The following is a 21,276-nucleotide window of genomic DNA, read 5'->3' as shown; positions in this document are numbered from 1 at the left end:
TATATATATAAATTTAATCCATTCATAAGATAAAACAATATATATATATATATATATATTATATATATATATATATATATATATAAATTTAATCCATTCATAAGATAAAATAAAAAATATATTATGTAATTATATATATTTATACATTAATTATGTATAAATTATATACGTACAGTTAAATATATATGTATAAATATATAATTAAAAAAAATATTTTTTTAAACTAGTTATTCAGTTTTATTTTTATTAAAAACGGAGTGATTTCATAAAATTGCTCGTTAATAAATACATGTATTAACAATATGTATTGTAAAATTGGTAAGAGGGGTGTAAGAAGTCGCGGTCACGTGGTATTCAATTGAAGATGAATGGTGCTCACGCGAGCGGAAAATTCTGAGATTCGATCCGATCTGACACGATGATTCGCGGCGGTACACGCGGTCACTTCCGGCGACTCACCGGCGATTCTAATAAGTCGCGTTATATGATGCAACTTTTCTACGGTGGATGATCGCGCTGGTATGCGGTTTCTTAATCATGCGACTTCGTTAAACCGAGCGACCGGAGATTCGTCCGAGCGCGCATGTGTGCATATTATGGGTTTGGTAATTCCGAACGGAAATTGATGGTTGGCAGTCTCTCGACCCGATCCTCTCCCCTCTGATTTCGCCGAGTTACGCGACACCCTGTATACGCGTTACACCTTGAAAGCGGAACGACCAATGTCAATGCGTATTGCTATGAGCGCTAAAAGTAGAATCGGATTTGTGTCAGTCGAAAATAAAATGCGACATTGGCGCTCCTTATCGTCAACGTAGATCAAATTTTGAATGAAATTATCAGGAGTTTGAGAGAAAAATATCGTTGACCTTCTACGTTTCAAGTATACCGTAGCGGTGTTACCCATAATTGTTTATAAAACTTAAAACACTGCGACGACGGTCCCTTTTAAGTTTTATAAATTAGCTAATATATATGTATAAAAATTTAAAGACAATTTTTATAAAACTTATGCATAAAGGGATACATAGCTATTTTCGACTTAAATTTAAAATCTCTGAGGCACCGCCGCAGCATTTTTCGCGTCTTATACTCTTTCAAGTTTCTTCGAGTGAAATTCCACAGCCGAGTCACACGAAGACGAGTAACTTTTCACTCATGTGAAGTGAATTCTCCACTCAGAATCGTCAAATGAATATTTCTATTCGAGATTGAAGAATGATTTTATCATATTCCAACGTTGCTGGTATACTTTACGCACTATGAAATATTTACTGGTATAAATATATTAATATATGTATATATAAGTGTCCGTCCTACATTTGACTTAAATATTCTCTCTTGTAATTCTGGGCAGCGATATTTTCACTTTATTATCACTCTTTTTATTTTATTATTATCACTTCATATAAATTTTTGCTCGGTCTGAATGCGATTTCACACCAAGGTATTCCAAGAGTGAAATAACAATCGAATAAATTCTGACTCCTCACTTAAATAAGAGTAAACTTTTCATCTTAAATCACATCGAGTAAATGTTATCATTCAAAATCGAAAAGCGAATCGATGAAAACGTGCATTCGTATTAAGAATCCATTCTAAGTTTGGATGAANGAGGGCACTGAGAAACCCATTTATTTGAATCAATTAAATTTTTATTTGACCATGGGCAAACAAATTTTTTGGTTGTAATAACCAAAATTTGGTCGTCTAAACCGAAAGTTTGGTTCTTTGAAGTTTCAGAGGTTTCAAAGAACCTAACTTTCGGTTTAGACGACCAAATTTTGGTTATTACAACCAAAAAATTTGTTTGCCCATGGTCAAATAAAAATTTAATTGATTCAAATAAATGGGTTTCTCAGTGCCCTCTTGTGATTCCGAGCGGAAATCTCACTCGTTTTAAGTGAGATTTCACTTTGTGAAATTTGGAGAATATAAGATATTTTGAATATGCGCGCCGCTACGGCGCCCTTGGTACGCAAAAGTTCGATCGTTCAATTCTGCGAACTTCAATCCTCGACACGTCACGCGTCATTGTCGTCTCTCTCTATGGTACCAAGAATGACCGTTGGCCGACCAGCACAGATCGATCTCGCTCATCGATCGGCCACGCGTTCCTTGAAGTAATTCTACGCGAGACTTATAAACGTCGTAGCGTTGCGTACACGAAACTCTATTGTGAGCGACTATTCGATTAACGACACGCGACGCATTGTTACTAATACTACTATCATTATTACTAGCACCATCACCCTGTTAATATATGTACAAAATATATACTCGAAAGTCGTCACGACTGGTCTCCGTTTTCAACGTTGGCATACGAAGCCGAAAAAAAATAGAAAAATATCGCTTCGATTTCGTTTCAAATATCGCGATACACACCGAATGTCGCTCGCTGGACGATGTAACAGTAATTAAATCAAATCATTCGTGATCGAACGCGTATATATCGTGTTCCCTAAATTTCTTGGGGTTTAATTTCACTCGAAAAATAGAGTAACGGCCGAGCCGCTCAAAACAATATCTCATGTAAAATGTAATATGCAAATCTGAGTAACTTCTAGTAAATTTGTCACTGCGTCAATATGTGTCACATCAATATGACAGAAAATTTACATTATTCTATGGCATTAATTTAATGATTAAAGCTCTTGTGTTTCCTTGCCACAGCCATCTTGATTAATAATGCTAGAAGAGAACATATGCCCAAAGTTCTTGCGAAAACTTTCAAGTAGGTAATATATCCATAAAAACTTGTGATCGATTGAGCGTATTTGTTCGGCAGAATTTCCTTTTACTTAACAATCAATAAATTTAATAATTAACTTTTACTTGACAATCAATCGATTTAATACTTTACTTTTAATTAACAATCAATAAGTAACTGAAATTAACGTGATAAAACGAGAAAAGATGGGCTAAAAAAGAAGATTGCGTGTCACATCAATTTTATGGTTATTTATTGTTTGTTAGAGCTAAAAGAAAGTTTCCGAAATACTTTACAAATGTGCTCAATCAATCATAAGTGTCATTTTATGGACATTTCCTTTTATTTCAATATATTCCGCAAGAATTTTGACATGCGTTTTCTCATTTCCGACCTCATCAAACAAGACAACTACAGACCAGAAGTCTTCATTCAATATAGTATATTTACTTTATAAACGTAATAAAAAAAATACAAAACTTCCGTCATCGACTTTTCCCCGTCGTGGTAATCATGAAAGTCTATCTGAGTGGCATTGAGTGAATTTTCATTCGTTTCGAATGGGATTTCATCGAGATTACACTACGTAAAATTCCGAGACCGATTTTTGTCCTTCATCGACAGAGCGAATATAAGACATTCGCGATGAATTTTATTCATTCGTGAATAACTCGATAATCTCCAAACGGTATGTAATTTTATCGACATTGCAAAAATCGAACGTGTCGGATTTGTTTCTTCGTTCAATAGCGAGCGAGCGAGCGAGAGAGAGAGAGAGAGAGAGAGAGAGAGAGAGAGAGAGAGAGAGAGAGCACCTGATAATTTCCTCCCCCTGACTTCCCTTGCTCTTCCTTCCCATCCCGTTGTTCCATAAACGCGCAACGGCAGCATCGTTCACCTGCCCTTCCCTCGCATGTATGCGCGCCACATGTGTTAAGCGTCGAGAGCCGCAGGCGCATTATCGAGAGAGTGACGTGTTTCTCGATTCTTTAATGCCAGATGTGGCGTTCGCCTACTCGTGTGTCACCGACGTTCATAATGTACACCGCATTCTGTGACGTTCGTGCGTCGGTCGAGCGGCTTTTCCGACGTAAAGCTTAGGACGAAAAAAAAAGAGAGAAGGAAAGGGAAGGAAGAAATTCGATTTGTAAGTACGTGTACCACACAACGACGTCGGTCACGCGACTTCGACAACTGTCGCCGAATTCTTAATCGGGGAATTAACATTAGCGTGTGTCGCTCTCTCGGTACGGCAACATCCCGTGTGTGTGTGTGTGTGTACATATATGTTATATATATGCGTGTGTGTCGCGTTATCAGTCACGATTTAAACGCGCTCCGTATGACATTTCGCGCGATACTGTTCACTCCTTAGGAGAAAGAAAGATAACCTTTGTTGAGAAAGAGAGAGAGAGGGAGCGATCTTTTTCATTTTTTTGTGATCTTCGTATCAATGTACTTTATGAGGTTTTTTTTTTTACACATAGACGTAAAACATGTGTAGTTTGCTTGTGAAACGTTGCGGTGGTATCGTGCAAAAATAGCGTTTTTAATACTCGCGCGCTATCTATTTACGTCGTTTATTCATAGTTTCTGTCTCTCTCGCGTGCGCCATTAAAACCGTCGCGCGAGAGCGCGTCTTCAAACGCCCCCGCGTCGATGCAACACGCGATAAAGCACTTTAAGGGCAAACACCTGTCGACGGCTCCGTTCGCCGCGCTTGGTTTTCCAACCCATAAAATTAGGTGCGATGAATATCACACGTTTATTATTAGCACCGTATAACGGAAACATCGTGCTCGCGCGTGCGCACGCGATGTCAACAGGTCGAATATGATTTTCAATGACGCACCTGAGATTTTTTGTGGAAGCGAACAGCGTGACGGCGGCTCGTTTTGTTGGTCAAATTCGAGATGATCGCTCGCGTGCGGTAATCACAATGGCGTGCGGCAGAAGTTGGCTTTTGATGATTATCGTCTCCAATTGGTATACACTCTCGAATCGATGAAGGATCCGAAAGTATACTCGGCGTTATTACGTTTCAAATATTTTTTTTCCCCCCAGGATAAAGCTTCTGAATATATTTCAAACATTAGACTTACTCTAACATTCTTTTTAACATGTTTTAAACAGATATTTGGGACGTGTTTTCTAAAGAAATGTTTAATGAAGGGAACTGGAGTGTAAAAATGATTAATACGATCGATTTGATTTAACGATAAAAAACATGTATTCCTTAATTTCTGTCGGTTTTATAGAAATTATAGTATCTATGCTTCTTTTTATGGCGTAAATTTTTTTACTCTTTAAATATGGTTTTTCGTACTTCTTTAAAATGTGTTCAAAATTTCAAAAAAACATTTAAAATAAGAAAATATAATATTTCGTTTTTTTCCTTTCGAAACATTTTCTTATCAATTCTGAGTATATTCTAATTACAGACAGTAATCACTACCTTCCCTGCCGTGGATGTAGCTAGTGTCGTCGATATGACAGGCAGAATCGTCACCTTGGCGTTATCGATAAGCGCGCGCTGCCGTATGGCGCATAAGCCGAAAGGGGCATCCCCGGGAAAAAAATTAGAGACTGTAAAACACAGCCAGACTGTAGAGTCTGCGGAATTATTTATAACGATATCCGTCTTTAAACCTATAAGCCTTTTTACGCACAGAGTGCGGCCTTGACATTACACAACTATAGCGCTCGCGCTCGTGAGGTGATTTCGAGTGATTCGAAAGCCGCTAGGCGATCCCACATTGATTTTAAAAATAGATAAAGAAGGTTTCATCTCTTTCTCTCCTTTTTTTTCTCGCTCGCTCATGCGCCCGTCAATTGCGTAATCTCCCTGTGTTATCGGGTTTTTGTCAACCTCGATAATGGTATGACGCTGGAGGACCGAAATGTTTGACTGAAGAGTTGAACAATATTGACATATATATGTATACACGAAATTTGGCCTCTCGACGCACGAAAAACAGCGTTTAAATTTATTTTTGATTGAACATTAAAGCTCCTATCTTCTCTCCGTGGCTATTTTGACTATTGACGTCAGAAGCGAAAAAATATATGCACAAAGTTCTTGCAAAATAAGTATGTTCAAATAAGTATGTTCAAATAAGTATGTTTATAAAATAACGCGATTGATTGAGTGAATTGTCAAGTATCTCGAAAACTTTTCTTTCGTTTTAATAATCAATAGAATATAGCCCTATAATAAAATATAGCTATAAAATTAACGTTGCATACGAACTCTTAACTACACAAGGAGAAAATATTGTGATAAAAATTACTATAAAATTTTGTAATGCTGGATCATACCGGAATTATGAATAAAATTATAATGTGTGTTGTAATCTGTAGTGATGTATGTTATGTATATACACCAAAAAGATTTATAATAATTTCATATAAAGATTATATTAATTTCATATAACATCATTTTGATAATAATTCCAGCATAATCCAGCATTACAAACTTATAATTTCTACTACAATATTTTCTCCGTATATGATTTCATTACGCGTTGCCTTTTAACTGATGTCGTTAATAATACAGTTATTCACTTATCATTGGAAGGAGCATTTTTCCGAATAATTTACAGGAAAGCCATTTTGTCTCAATGTACTTTATGAGAATTTTATCGCTCCTGGCGTATCAATCAAAATGACAGATGAGAAACCAGGAATCTTAATATCTCTCGATTTTAATATACAAAATGTCTCTTAATGAAATTTAATTTATTTTATGATTAGTCCGAGACAAGTTCGCATTTTGCGCGTCGCAGAAATAACTATTCGCAGAACTCTTGAGGATGCAATATTTAGACGCTCGCGCGGCTTCATCTTATTTTATAACACCACGGCTCTCGATTGATCTCGTCGAAGTGCGGCGAACTTCGACGGGGGGGAGGGGTTAAACGCGTTCATTCGGAGATAAATGTGTGCCTGCGATGGGAACGGAGAAGCTTTCCCCCCCCCCCCTCTTTCTCTGTTTACAATCTTAATTTATAACTACGGTCAGTTTTCACTTGCGCGTACCGGACTTAGAGCGCCGCGATTCTCTGTATTGCATAATACAGGCACTACGTCTGCCAACCACTTTCCTCACGCACGTGGATTATCGATTAGGAGGCCGGCCATTGGGCTGGTTAGGGATATTTACCGAACGAGGGAGCGAGCGAGCGAGTTGCGCGCTCTCTGAGTTCCGGCGAGTCGTCGATAGATAGCGCGATGCTGCAGAGCCGTGCGCGAGCTGCGCGCGCGGATCAATAGATGCATTCCTGGCGGGATCCAAGTTTCCCGGGAGAGGATGCCCGCTCTCCTTCCTCACACCTCTGAGAAGCTGCTGCTGTCATGTCGTTCACGCGAGCCCGCGACTGGTAGGATGTCTCGAGAGATTGCAATTTATCGCCTGCACGCGTGACGTTCACATGGACCTCCAGTATTACTTTTTTTTTGCGGTTTCTTATTTATTGGCTTACTTGTGAAAATACCATCTCGAGAACCAGACCGTTTATCTTTAGGCATTTAATTATATTAACGGAGCTAATAGTTAATCGTTAATGCTGAATTTTGCCGACGTCGATTGAACCTTAACCTGAATTGAAGTCTTGGGTCTCAAGAGAGCTTGAATTCAAGTTAAGGTTTAATTGATGCTAGTTGTGTGAAATCGGGTATTAGTTAACCCTGGAATATTAAATACGTTCATGCGCGCGTCTCCGTAACGTAGATCATTTTTACGAACTCGCCTTCCCTCTTTCCACTCTTTGTTTCTCATATCATCAAGATATTATTTTATTTTGTATTTTTTTAATATATACATATATATATGTATGTATGTATCACGTTAAAAGTTGGAGTTTTCCTATGTATGTATGTATCACGTTAAAAGTTGGAGTTTTCCTTTTTTTTTTAAATCACTACGCTTTTCTAGAACTTAAAGTTAGGAACATAGTCTCAGAGTAGAAGTTTGTAATTAGTTGACAATGTAAGATATTTAAATATATTGGAGCATCCAACTAAAATTTGCAAGCAGGCATTGTGTCCAGCTATATGAACATGGACAAATTTTTTCTTCGAGGAACCACACGAATTGATCGTAAAAGTGACGTACTTTGAACCGAGAAGCCAGAGATATTTTCTTCTATTTTTTACACCGATGAACACATTAGTAACTAAAGTATTAATTCTTATTTTGTCCAATCTTATCACAAGATAGAAATTCCGTCGGGATTTCCAGATCTCTGACTCGACGCGAATGTCGAGGAAAGAGCGCCGCGTATATCCCACCTGGGTACAACCTGCAGACGGGGGCAAGCAAATCGAATTAACCGTGGTTAGCAACGTCACGTCACGATCGCTTCGCCGCATTTAAGCTTTCTCGTATTGATCGCGCAATTAATTTTTCGCTAGCGCGCAATCGTCCGCACGGTGAGGGAGTTCGTGGAGAGAGACGGTGTCGCGCACATCTCGTGGTTGAGAGACCGATCTGCTTTTCCCTCTCTCGCACCCAACCTTGAAAGTGTGAGAGAGGAGACCGCGGCCCTCCTCTCTCCTCTTGAACAGTACGTACATGCCAATTGCGTAACACGAACGAGCGCAATATCGCGGAGGTGGGAGTCTAAAAATAAGAACGAGCCGCGCGCTGATAGAGGTGCGAGAAGAAGAAAACCGCTTTTCTCTCTCTCTCTCTCTTTTTCCTTCAAACAATTAGAAGTATATGCATGTTCTACATCACGAATTGCGGTCTTGCGAATCTATGGACAAACCGCGCGAATGTGGAAGACTCTTCGGGTTCGCTCGTGATATTAGTTTTTCTTCTTAAGTGGTCTCGGTATTTTCAGTATAGTCGGTGGCAAGAGATTGCGATTCTTCGACTCGATGAATTTAAAAAGAGCTGAAGAGAAGCATGTGATCTTTCTCACGATCTTTTCTCTTTTCTTTTTTTCTTGAAGCACATCAAGAAAAATCGTGTAACGATCTTTCTGTCGTAACTTTAAAGGAGAAAATATATAGATATATAGTATATAATAGATGATTATATAAATATTTTATAAATATAAAATATGGATATAAATATATATAAACATAATGTAGAAAATATAGGTATATATAGAAATAAATATAAGAACATAAAAGAGGAGAAGGCGGGATGGTTGAAGATGTCGGCATGGTTGTGTAGCCCCTTAACAAAGAGAAAGATTCAATTACACTTGAAAAGATCGCAATCAATCAATCTTCTTTCGTTTGCCAGCGAAAACTTCTGGTCGAGATTGTCTCCATTAAGCGCCTACACGTACAAGAGTTAATTATTCCAATGTCAAAGCGTCTTTCTTCAACCAACCTATTTGCGTTAAAATGTCGTGTATCCATGCTGGAATGTTACTATAAACTGTGAACGTTCACGATTATGTTTTCATATTTTCACGAGATATTCAATAATTCTGATACTTCTGTTTAATGTCCGCGTATATTAATCTTTAATATCATACCATCCTCTTCCATTAAACTCCCAAATGTAATTCGGAAGTTTAAATTAAAAATAAGACGCTAACGTCCATGTGCTAGGAAAAAGAGAACTTTTTAATGAAACACTTAGAGAAACATTGAGACTCTTATTCAAAAAGAAAAGCGAGAAGGAAGAGGGAGTAATATTCCTCAATCTCGATTTATTTATGCACGAGGGCCCGCCCCGTTCGCGCAAGCGATTGATACCGTCATTACCGGCGCCCCTGCACGTAACGTCTGCGAATGGCACGTATGCATACATATTATATAATATAATGTTCGCACGCGGCGGGCACGGTGCGACGACGCGGTCGCGACAGCGAGAACAGTTACGTGCAGAGTCCGGCCGCCGGATGCGACCGTTTCAGCGGCCAGCTCCACTTAATTTCGCGAGCGAAGGAATGGAGCTGAATTATTATTGCAAATTCCGCCTGCGCTTCCGCGACAGTCGAATCGACCGACCGTACGCGACGGCGACGAGAAGGCGGGCGGCGTCGCGCAGAACTCAGCGCGAAATTACATCTCCGTATCGTTCCTCGCTCGTTAAACGAAACGTCCTTAACAGCCCCGCATTTTTCGCGGTAACACCCGCATTAATATCCGCGATGTATTTGTAGCTGAGAACTAAGAGCTCAGACACGATGAAAGAAATAAGAAACGAGGAATTAAATGTAGGGAATTAAGAGTGAGATTATTGGGAATAAGCTATAGTTTGAAATACGACAAAAGGAATAGAAAATGGGATGTATATGGGAACGATTTAAAACGAGATCGTCACTTTTACTATTTTCCAATAAACTTCTACTGCCATCATTAACACGTTTATTACTATTTTGATGACTATCGATTTATTCTACTTGATTTTCATTTGTATGTGGGTGATTATTAAAAATATTTTGAAGGTGAACTTTTAGTCAACTACTAAGTGAACTATAAGCACACAAGTTAATATGGAATAAAATTTCGATAGTGTTCCTAATCCTCATTTTCTACTCCTTTATATTTGGATTGAACTTTGGTTGTTCATATGTCGAAATTTATTCCCTTGTTCTTTATTCTTTTCACTGTGTTTGAGCCCTAAGAGCGAGATAAATAAGGAAAGGGGAGAATATAAGGGAGAGACGCTCCAAATCAAACGTTTCCGTTACGTCGGATATTTTCACGCTTGTTACTCCGCAATCGCGTGGGAGGGGAGAAGGAGACATCGTATTGTCTCTATTTTTACGCGCTGATAAAAACTATTTCAGCGATAAAAGTGAAATTGAAGCAGAAAATATGGATCGAAGAGAGCGTGATAAAGAGAAGGGAGAGGGGGGAAGGCGTAGGTCCTAACGAGCGGAGTTAGCGGTGCGACGAAAATAGCCACGGAGCGATCCCGAGTATGTATTACATACATCGGTGCGTTAAACGTGCGAATTATCCTGCGTCACTGTCTGCATACATAATGCGTAATCTTCTTCTTCCATTTGCCGGCTACGCGTTAGGCAGACGCGTGGACGTTCCGGCGATTTACTTCTCTCCACGGATCGGATCGCGAATAAGCGACATGGAGATCTAAGTGTATCGCGAGTTTGTTTTTTCGCCCAGCGAAACGTACTCGCCAAATTTCTCGGAGTGGAATTCCACTGGACGAGGAGCAGAGTGACAGCCGATCCACTCGAGTTCGAGTGATTTCTCACTCGCACAGGTGTAAATCTTTCACTCGGAATCGTCGAGTGGATATCTTCACGCGAAATTGAAGAGTAAATCTCATGCGTCTTATGAATTATTTAGTTATTTACAGGAAATATCACAATTAAAAAAGAAGTGAAAAATACAAAATAAACTGAGTTATTAATTATAAGTAAATTACAAGATATAATTAAATAAATATTATTATATAATGAATTATATGAATATTATATATCTTCCAAATCTTATGTATTTTATGCATATATGTTATGTATACATTTTATATACGTGCATTTTATGTATCCCATCGTCACAGGAACAAACTTATTTGGAGCAAGTGAGACATTCACTCTTGCAAGTGGCCGTATTTTTCTACCTATCGCCTCGAGTAAATTTTTACTCGTTTACTCGGAGTGAGATTTTACTCTAAGATGTTCGGGGAGAATATCTACACGTTGTTGTAAGGATTCGACTATGGACTTTCTCGTGTACTTCTTATTTCTTCTAAATTTTTTGGAATAAAATCTCATTCGAGAAAGAATAAAGTGGAAATTCAGTCGAAGCGATAGTGAAGATACTGTCACTCAGTATCGCAAATCTCATTATGTTACATGGAAAGTATAATCAACGCCAGTTGACAAATTTTTTCACGGCCGATAAAGAGCCGATATCAGTACTGTCATTTAAATCATCTTTTGCTACTTTTTCTTGAAAAATCGCTAAAAAAATTCACTTTCGTCCAAAATGGGTGAGCCTGAGCTGCTGTTAAATTTGTAAAATAGATGTTCTATATTTATTTTTGCTGTCTCGTCTACTGCCGATTGTTCCGAAAGCGTACTTATATCGTTCATATCTTTGGTTTTACCTTATAAACTTCCAAATCGTACTATGAAAAGAACTCGCCAAATGTTAAATTATCCAAAGATAAACTTAGGAAGAGTAAGTATTATTTTTTGCTCAAAAGGCCTAAGTTACTCGCAGAATTTGACAAAAAAAAGTGTTACTTTCGGTCACTATTTTGATGTCCTTACTTTTTATCACCCATATTTTGCTAACAAGCAGTCACTATTTCACTGTTTGCCGGTGACTGGGTGGTAGCCCTGCGATATGGAACGAATCGATAGATACATAAGTTTCAAATCACTGTATTATTTACCATATTTTCGATGTAATTCAATTGTCAGCTTTTGTTAAGCTTCTGTGTAACCAGGGAAAATCAATACGATCATTGTTAACATGTTAACTCAAATTGTAGAGCATGTTAATTTATACATACAAGTGGATGTTTCAATCGATTAGAGTAGACTCGTTCCTCTGACAGTGGAGCACATTAAATTCACACTTTTCAATTTTGAATAGAAATATTCAATCGACAATTCAAAGTACAGAATTTATACGAGTTTCTCTCTGTATAATTCGCTCGACTTGGAGTAACTCGACTGTCATTCTGCTCCTCGAATGGAATTTTACCCGAGAAAATTTTTAGAATATAGACTACACCTCATAAAAATTGTGAATATGACATTGAAGGATAACGTATCTTCCGCTGTCTTCCACCATCCGTAGGTATCTTCGTTAACACGAGAGAAAAAGAGGGGATGGGTTGACGTACAATTTAAAATTTGTTGCAGCGAAGGTACATATCCATAAAAAGAAACGTCTTCCTTATCTTCATGTTGTAAGTTACAGATATAATATCACATTGCTTTTAACTTTCTCCTACGTAGGACTTAACGTGCCGTCAACAAGAGTGGTGATCAGCTGATAAATTTCTCCTTATCAATATCTCTTACCAAGTTAAAATTAACCAGGTATAAATATTAAGAGGGTGAAGTTCCTCGTCGTGTCTTTTCTCTCCGTTGTATTCCTTCAATAGCAGTCAAGTTATATATAAAAACAGAGACGGGGACTACCTGTGGCATAAACGGCTATCTTTTTCTACTCTTCACGGTTTTTTGTGGAAACGTCCAGTCCAGTCCATTTGTACAAGGGCGATTTTCGTCAAATTCTGATTACTGAAACTAATCGACGTTTAACTCTGTCCGCAGAATTACCAACGTTAAAAATAAAAGACAGCTTTTGTTATTGAAATAAAAAATTCTTCTCTGCTTATTAACTTATATTAAAAATTGCTGTATCAGTCGAGTGTTATTTCTCTGTTTCGCTGACATACGCAAAATTTAAATATTTCTGTTCTTATCTTATCGTAATAACATTACATAAGTAGAAATTGCTGTTGACAACTCGGTCGCGTATATCTATCTCAATCGTCAAATTTAACGGAAATTTTTCGTCGAAGTTGCTTCTAGAGCCTTAGAATGTCTGACTTATCATTTCGAAACAACCTTTTATGCTTGAAATCTTTTAGTGACGATAACTATCTTGTGTCTGAAGTCTTAAACTAAAAAGTTGTTCTGTTTGTGATTGATAACAAACCTCTGGTATAAGAAACAAATAAAAAAATGATATAATTTAGGCGAAAATTTGGTGCAAAAAAAACATTGTCTTAAAATGACAAATCAGCCATTCTGCCAAGGCTCCTCTTAGTTTCTGGATCGAACGTTCCGCGCGACTCGTCGTCCGCCGTTGCCGTTCGCGAAACGAGCGTGGCACGCGCGATCGACGTGGTAACGATCGTCATCGTCGCGATGGTTAGTCCCTTAATACCATGGGCAAACAGTCACGTCGCAATCAGTCGCTCTCGCGGGATTTGCATCACACAAATAACAGCTAGAGAGCGATTGCAATCCGCGGCCGAATTTAGCGTGGCGTTGCCGTGCGGCATTTATCTCTCCCCTTTTATCGACGCAATCGGAGATTACTCGTACCACGCGTACTTTCGACCATCGATTACACACGCTGTTGTTACAGGTGACTATTTTTTACTACGCTCGTTCGAAGTTCTGTGGCGATACTCGGAATGGCCGAGACTTCGAGGGTGCAATACCGAAGAGCATTCTTCGGCCTTGCGAGTCGCACGAGCGCGCGCGTGGCGCACCGCGTGTGCAAGTGACAATTTCTCGCCAAATCGATGTTCGAGAAATTTTCTCGAATTTTCTTACTTAATAAAAAGAAATATATTCATTAGTTCATATATTGGTAACTCACAGACTATTATGTAGTCTTACCTAATTCTAAGTGTAACGAAAACTTCTCAAAACAAAATTAGAATTCTTAAAAATTCACCGGACAGAATTAAAATTAATTAAATAAACTTGATTGAACTTTTTTTTTCGGATAATCGCGACTTGAATAAATTTCTTGGTCGTAATTTTTTACCTGTCAGAATAAAATACGACGAAACGTGACGATGATATTACACCATGTCGGGACGTCATTGTTGCATCGCGAGCCTTAAATATTGACTCCGACGACGACGCTCTCTCAAGATGATATAAATCTTATTGCGTAAGTCGTCGCGCTATTGCGATCGCGGCAAACTCGAAAGAAGTTCGATTAAATCTACCAAGGCCACAGGTTACATTTTTATCGTTGTCGCGACGGAAGTTCGTTATCACTTTCGGCTCGTTATCACCGCGATCACGATCGTGATCGTTGAAAGGCGAGAAAAGCACGATACATCCATGATTTGCCATCGTTCGTTATCGTTGCTCGCTACATAGGCATATATACGCGCACATGTACACATATATCGAGTATCCGGTGTCGCGATAATAACGTTATCGCGCTCCAGAGAGACACTGCGAAACACGATAGCCGAGATGGCAATCAGCGCGTCGATAAGAAGCATCACTCTCAAAACGATGGTCAGAGAGAGAGAGAGAGAGAGAGAGAGAGATCGCAGAACTGCATTTAATAATTTTACCTGATCGTGGACTCACCTCGTCACGTCGTGAACAGACAGGGTATGCAAGTCGCGTTAAATTCACATGACGGTGGTGCTGCACGCGCCGCAGTTTCTCGCTGGCACTTTGGGCCGCCCTTTTCATTGCCCGACTCTTTTGAACGTTCCTCGTCCTCTTTCTCCTCTGCGAGACTGAAGAGGCTACGAAGTGGTGAACGAGGAGGCGTAACGAGCCCTTTGAATCACCGCTTCTCGCTTCCGGCTGTAATAATAACGACAATAATTCCGAAGAGCGACACGTTTGTGCAAACTACACGAGGGAAGAGAGAGAGAGAGAGAGAGAGAGAGAGAGAGAGAGAGAGAGAGAAAGAGAGCAAAAGCGAGGTCTGCCCGCCGTTTACCTCGTTATTTTTTAACAGAACGATCGAATTCCTTCATTTTTTTTTTCGTTTCTTTTTCCTTTCGTATCGTGCTTTCGACACGCATCGCGTATCGTGATCGACTTATGAACGTGGAAAATTTGGAGAAGTCAGCCGGCGTAGGTTTGTAGGCAGCGAGGTGTGACCGACACTAACCTCGGCGTCTTTCACTTTTGCTGGCAGTCTTAATGTTCAAACAAATGTCAGCAGCCGGTATTTCGGCGATTTAAAAGCGACCTACTGGAGCGTGACGTGATCGCGAGAGCATATTAGCGCAATCGCATTCGCACGCGCGCGCGTAAAATCGATAGCATTGCGCGAGAGCGGAAAAAGAAGGCCGGCCCCGCGCGCGGACGTTTCGCGAAGAAGTTTGTGGGAAATGGGAAGTAAAAATTTGCGACGGGCGATTCTCCGGGATGGGGAAAACTTGCCGGCAGTAATAACAGACAAATGAAGAGAAAAGAAGAATTTAAAAAATTCAAACATATTCGATAACATTATTAAATCTCTTTCTGAATTCTCTTATTTAAAAAGAATAAACGATCGCTTTTACGAGAAGCTATATTAAAGAAAATGCACATTTTTTCATTCGAGCAAAATTGTTTTCAGCATCAAAATATGTACATCAATATAAGTAAATGTGTTATTAACACTTTGCGGGCCGCTGTCACGCTGACGTGACTTTTGCTCGCCAACGGTTATCGGCCGCTGTCACGCTGGTGTGACTTTTGAAGGCGAGCAGTAGAACCTGCGTGAATCTCGCCGGCGGCAGCGTAACGGCGCTTCGATAAATGCGCGGTAATACCGAAAAAGTATTTCTTTTATTTTTTACATATATTTTTTTCTTAGTGTGTGCAGAAATAAGGAGGGAAAGTTTCAAAATCGCACGAACAACATTATTGGAAGGTGGACCGCGTGAGATTGCATTGTTGATGAATAGACCTTTAAAGGTATCCGATGAAAGAGGAAACCGGATCGAGTCGACCCGAGGGCCGTATTCTTTGAACGCTTAGCGAACGCTAATATGCTTTTCTGATTCTTAAGCTGTAACGTCATATACGTGGTGTTCATACAAGAAGTGAACTTGGAATTAGGCATATTTAGCGTTTGCTATGCGAAGAAAGAAAATGCTGTTGTATCAATGGAATTAACCGACAGCGCCATAATTGGAGTAAATCTTTTCGATTTAATAGCTATATTATTGAAACTAATGTATTATATATTGCTTCAATAACTCGAGTATTAGTTTCAATAATATTGCTGTTGAATAAAGAAAATTCATTCCAATTATGGCGCTGTTGACCAATTCTGCTGATACAGCAGCATTTTTGTCTGAATATGCGTCCAGAATGAAGTCCTAAAGGTCACATTATTCGCGTGTTCTGTTAATGTTTTTATTGTGAAAGAGGAATATTGGAAAATCGCAAAAGGCTCCTGTTAGAACGCAGGTGTTTCTCCTGTGTTCTAACAGGAACATTTTGCGATTCGTTTTTCGTTATTCCTGCCGCAATACAGCTTAATTGGCCAAGTTGACACCAGGCCGCCCTTACAGGTGATCTTTAGAAACGCGATCACTACAGAGTGAGAGCTCTGGCTTTCCAGGAACCAGGATCCGATTGAGCGAGATCCTTCCGAGCTTTTGTCGGAAAAAGGTCAGGGCAATTATGAAGGTATCCGGAAAGATTTCGGAGTGTAATTCCGTTTTTCCCAGACACACAATGGGACATAAGAAATAACAGAATTATCCTAATTGGAAACCTTATCGAGCAGGGCAATTATGTTTCAAAAAGATCCATATCGAAGTACTTGTGCCATCCTCTACATTCCTATTGCATTATCTGGGAAGACGGAGTTATTTCGATCGAAACTTTTCTAAATAGTTTTCTAATAATTTTCCAAAGAAAATTATATTCTCGAAGAACCCTCTAAACGGTTTAATTTCGGCCCCCCCCCTCCCCCCATAATATAATAGAACATTTAACTCTTTGCGACCCGAATTATTTTCAGCTGATCTTCTCAATAGATTTGCAGAAGTTTATTTATTTCGCGGCAATATCGCGCAGTTTGTTTTCGTTTCAACATTTTAATATTTAACTAATATCACAACATATATTTACAATAATATATTTATATTGAATATATTATTCCGCGTAGGAAATTCTCATGATTTTTTCAGACACAACATAGATTCCATTTAGAATACTCAGAGTTACTCCAGAATAAGTCATACCTACTACCAATTGTCGAGGGAATTCCTATTCTTATCCCAAACATAGGACAAAGCCTCTTTTCCGCAATGCCGATTGGCTATACGCTGAGGCTTACTTTGTGCCACGTGCGTCATTACTAGAATCGGATGACAATTTGAACATCAAAAGTTAACAAATAGAGTTATATATTTAATATTATTATGGTTGCGTTCCGATATTTACTGACGATATTGAAAGTCTGTAATACACGTAATATAAATTTGAAATACTGGCAGTGAATTTTGGAATGCAGCCTATGTTTTTAATAGAACGTGCGTGTAGTATGTGTGTATGTACTTGCAAAATATAAATATCTATAATGCTTCGTACATTTCGTTCAATCGTAATGTAAAATGGAAACCAAAAAATATCTGGGAGAACGTTCGGGTTGGTCAAATAGGATCTGTTTGTTTTTTCTACTTAAAATCTTATATTTGAAACATTACGCTTCTAACCAAAATCTGCGTAGATTTTCTAACTAGAATCTATCATTTATTTGGGAAATCGATCTTAATTAGATTCCAAGAAATTTTTTATCCGGGATGTATATCACCTGCTGCGTTTAGCGGAAAAAGCGATCAGTGAACAGTCATTGATTATTGGTCTCTACTGTTAGATCCCTAAATTTAAACCAATTACGTTAATGAATTATTTAACCGTTGTACAATCGTTGTGTTCGCTGAACGCAACCAATGAATAAAACATTGCTTCTAAACTCGATGAGATCGAGATGTCGCAATGTTAAGGTAGGTGACTTGACCTAAGATCGCAGAAGGTTAAGGCAAGCAAAAGTACTAATGTCTGGACACTTACTAAACTTTCGACGTTCTTATCGTTTTGATCTTTAAATAGGAATATTTAAACTTTCACTCGGAATATATATATATATATATACGTTATTCTATATTGAAAGTTTAAATATTCATATTTAAAGGTCAAAACAACAAAAGTGTTCAGGCTTTAGGTACTTTCATTTTACGGAATAACGGAATTGCCGCAGTCACCGGGAGCCTTTCCGTAATAATCCCATAATAACTGCCCCGGTCAGTCCCTCCCCGAGAGCGCCCGCGTTGTTGACTCGTTAACGACTTTCGTTTTTTTCGCGCGGATCGCCCGTATTAGGCTCCTCGGGTCGTCCCCCTGCTCGAGCCGCTTCCCCTTCGGGCGGTCGCCCCATGCGCACGACGTTCGCAGCCGACTGAAGGGTTAACGTCGCGATATGCGCTCGGACAAATCGGGGAACGTGCGTGGAGTTGGTGAGCGCCGGAAATTCGGCGCCGTGTTCGAAATCGCGAGCGCAACAACCACCACCACCACTTCCTCCACCTCCACCATCACTGTCGTCGTCGTCGTCCTCCTCCTCGTCATCGCCACCACCACCGGCACCGTTCCCGCGCCGGTGCAGCACGTACACACACATATACACACGTACACGCGTACTCACGCACGTGTGTGTGAGTTGCCCCGCACGCAGCAGCGGCGACGAGAGGGTCGCCGCCGGCACCGGTGCGCCGGCACTGGCGGCGGCAGTGGCGGTGTGGGTGTAGGTGCGTACTATCGACCGGGTATCCTTCTGTGCCGCTGGACGGCGGCGGCGGTGGTGTGCCCCACCCTGAAAAGAGGAGAGTAGGGAGCGAGCCCCGAGAGCGAGCGAGCGAGTGAGACGCTCTGAAGCGGGCGAAAGCGCGCGTTGGACGAGGACGAGCAGCTCCATGGAGAGCAAGCGAAAGAGAGAGAGAGAGAGAGAGATCACGGCACGCAGAATGCGCCTCCTGCTTAGTGATAGCGTAGAGACTGTAGTGTTCACATCTCACACCACACACCACCAAAAATTCTTCACGTTTTCAACCGCGCGCGCTCAAAAGGAAAGTTCGATACATATAGATATATATATATATATATATATATATATATACACATATATTATATATATATATATATGTCCGCGTCACACACAAATTAGTCGCCGTTCGACCACCACCGCACGCACATCGCATACACGCACACTCCTCTGATGTAGTACATATATATCTATATATTTCGCAAATAGGTATATATATATACACACATACGCACGCGCGCATACACACATACACAGAGAAAGAGAGAGAGAGAGAGAGTGAGTGAGTGAGTGACAGACGTATATATACACGCATAATCACCAACGATTGTCACGCGCTCGTACACGCGTGTGTATTTTATACACGCGCATCGAGCACCGAAGGGCGCGCCGTACGCACGATCAGTTCGGCCGCCAGGAAGAACAAAAGAAAGAAGAAGGACAAGAGGAAGAATAGGTGCCGCCGAGTGTGGACACGAACCGTTCCTCCCCGAAGAGGTGGTGCTGCTTCCTTCCGTGTGCTCTCTCTCTCTCTCTCTCTTTCCCCCCCCCCCCCTTCACTCTCTTTCTCGTCGCCCTCGCGGCGACCCACCCGGTCGCCGCCGGTGTCGACGATATACCCTCACGGCACGTCCACGCGACGCCGGCCGGTCGAGTTTTCCTCCCCCGCGGCTCGTCGCCGACGGGAATCACGCTTCTCTCTTCGTCGTCTCCCTTGACCCGCGAGATATAATGACGCGCGCGTATCTCTCGCCGCCAGTGGGTTCAGTGAAGTGGTGGTAGCTCGGTTTGATCGGTGTGTCTCTCTCTTTTTTTCTTTCTGTTTCTCTCTCTCGCGACAGACAGTCGATTTTCCCCGATTCCGGCTGGTCCTTCCTCGCGAGGACGAAAGTTTCGCCGCATCCCCGGCGAGAGCGCGGTCTGGCAGGTCTGTGCGGGGTTCATCGTCGGAGTTTATCGTTGGTTCGGGTGATTTCGGAAAAGTTTACCGTAGACCTGAGGAGCGAATTGTACCGTTCGAGGGGAGTTTCGAGGGAGGGGGCGCTTCGCTAATGCGGAGAGGCTTTTCGGGCAGTGATTCGCATCGTGAGATTGGTACGTGTCGAGAAAGTGCGTCCTGACGGATCTCGCAGTTTGGGAAAAAGTTCTGCACGCATTTCCCCGTCAATACGCGAATTTCACCACGTCGAGATTACGTTGATACAGGGAAATGCACCTCTCGGAGAATCATTCGTCACGCGTTGCAATTCCCCGAATGCGCGTGTTTCTGTCAATCAACATTTTTCGTCTCGGCAATGTGCTCAACGAGAAATCGCGCGAGACTTCCGTTTCGAGCGCGCTACATCTAGTCTGTTCCTTTTAACTGCGCATCGCTGAACTGATGCGATAAGTTAGAGCGAGACAGGTAGATTTCATCTCGCTCCAATTTATTGCGCCAGCAGAGCGTAGCTCTGAAAAGAGAACGGACCAATTGTCGGATCGCCGCCGAGGGATCCAAATTTAGGCGACGCGATGTGACGTTCGATTTTGACGCGGAATGATAAAAAGCTCCGTCAGTTCATTTTCCTCGGCGCGCGTCGTCTCGTCTTCCGCCGGGAAATGCCCCTCGCGCTGCTCTCCCTCCCCTCCGAAGAGCGAAGCTCAAATCAGATACTCCTCGTTTGGAGCTCTCAGCGGGAGGCCCTTTCGGCGAATCTTTCGCACCGACCAACGACGGCGGAGATCTAATAGATCCATTAGGGCGCGTGTGACTCGCCGTCACGGCCGGCTCTCGTCGCGCTTCGACTCGATAATTGTAGTTTAGGGTGTGTGCGCGCACTTCGGACCCGCCGGGATAAAGTCCGCTCGCTCGATAATCACGGTCGTTGAACGCGCGCGCGGGGGGGTTACGTTTCGCGCGAGCCGCCGGTGCTTCCGCGAGCGAATTCTCGTTTCTCTCTTGGAGGATCCGCTCGGCTCTCGCTCTGAAAGAAAAAAAAAAGAAGAAAAGAGAAGAGAAAAAAAAGTCGGAAGTTCCGGTACCCGGTGCCGCTTTCGGAATTTTTATCCGACGCTGTCCTCCCCCCCCCCCCCCC

The 21,276-nt window shown here is 41.1% G+C and overlaps 2 protein-coding genes across 6 annotated transcripts in view; one reads left to right on the top strand and one right to left on the bottom strand.

The window, feature by feature from the left end:
* Positions 1 to 19,411, bottom strand: part of LOC106740622 — a 34,335-nt gene extending 14,924 nt beyond the window's left edge. For 2 of the 4 annotated variants that reach the window (XR_001374107.1, XR_001374112.1), the window contains exon 1: positions 14,731 to 19,411. The gene's annotated coding sequence lies outside the window, so the exon portion shown is untranslated. The remainder of the gene's footprint in view (positions 1 to 14,730) is intronic. The other 2 variants (XR_001374108.1, XR_001374109.1) reach the window with 2 other exon arrangements.
* LOC106740621 (arginine kinase) overlaps positions 1 to 21,276 on the top strand; it is a 34,868-nt gene that overhangs the window by 3,855 nt on the left and 9,737 nt on the right. The window lies entirely within an intron of this gene.

This window comes from Dinoponera quadriceps, unplaced genomic scaffold (genome assembly GCF_001313825.1).
Source record: "Dinoponera quadriceps isolate SergipeBrazil2010 unplaced genomic scaffold, ASM131382v1 scaffold278, whole genome shotgun sequence".
Classification (NCBI taxonomy): domain Eukaryota; kingdom Metazoa; phylum Arthropoda; class Insecta; order Hymenoptera; family Formicidae; genus Dinoponera; species Dinoponera quadriceps.
Note: the sequence above shows the minus strand (reverse complement) of the source record. Positions and strands in the feature narration are given on the sequence as shown.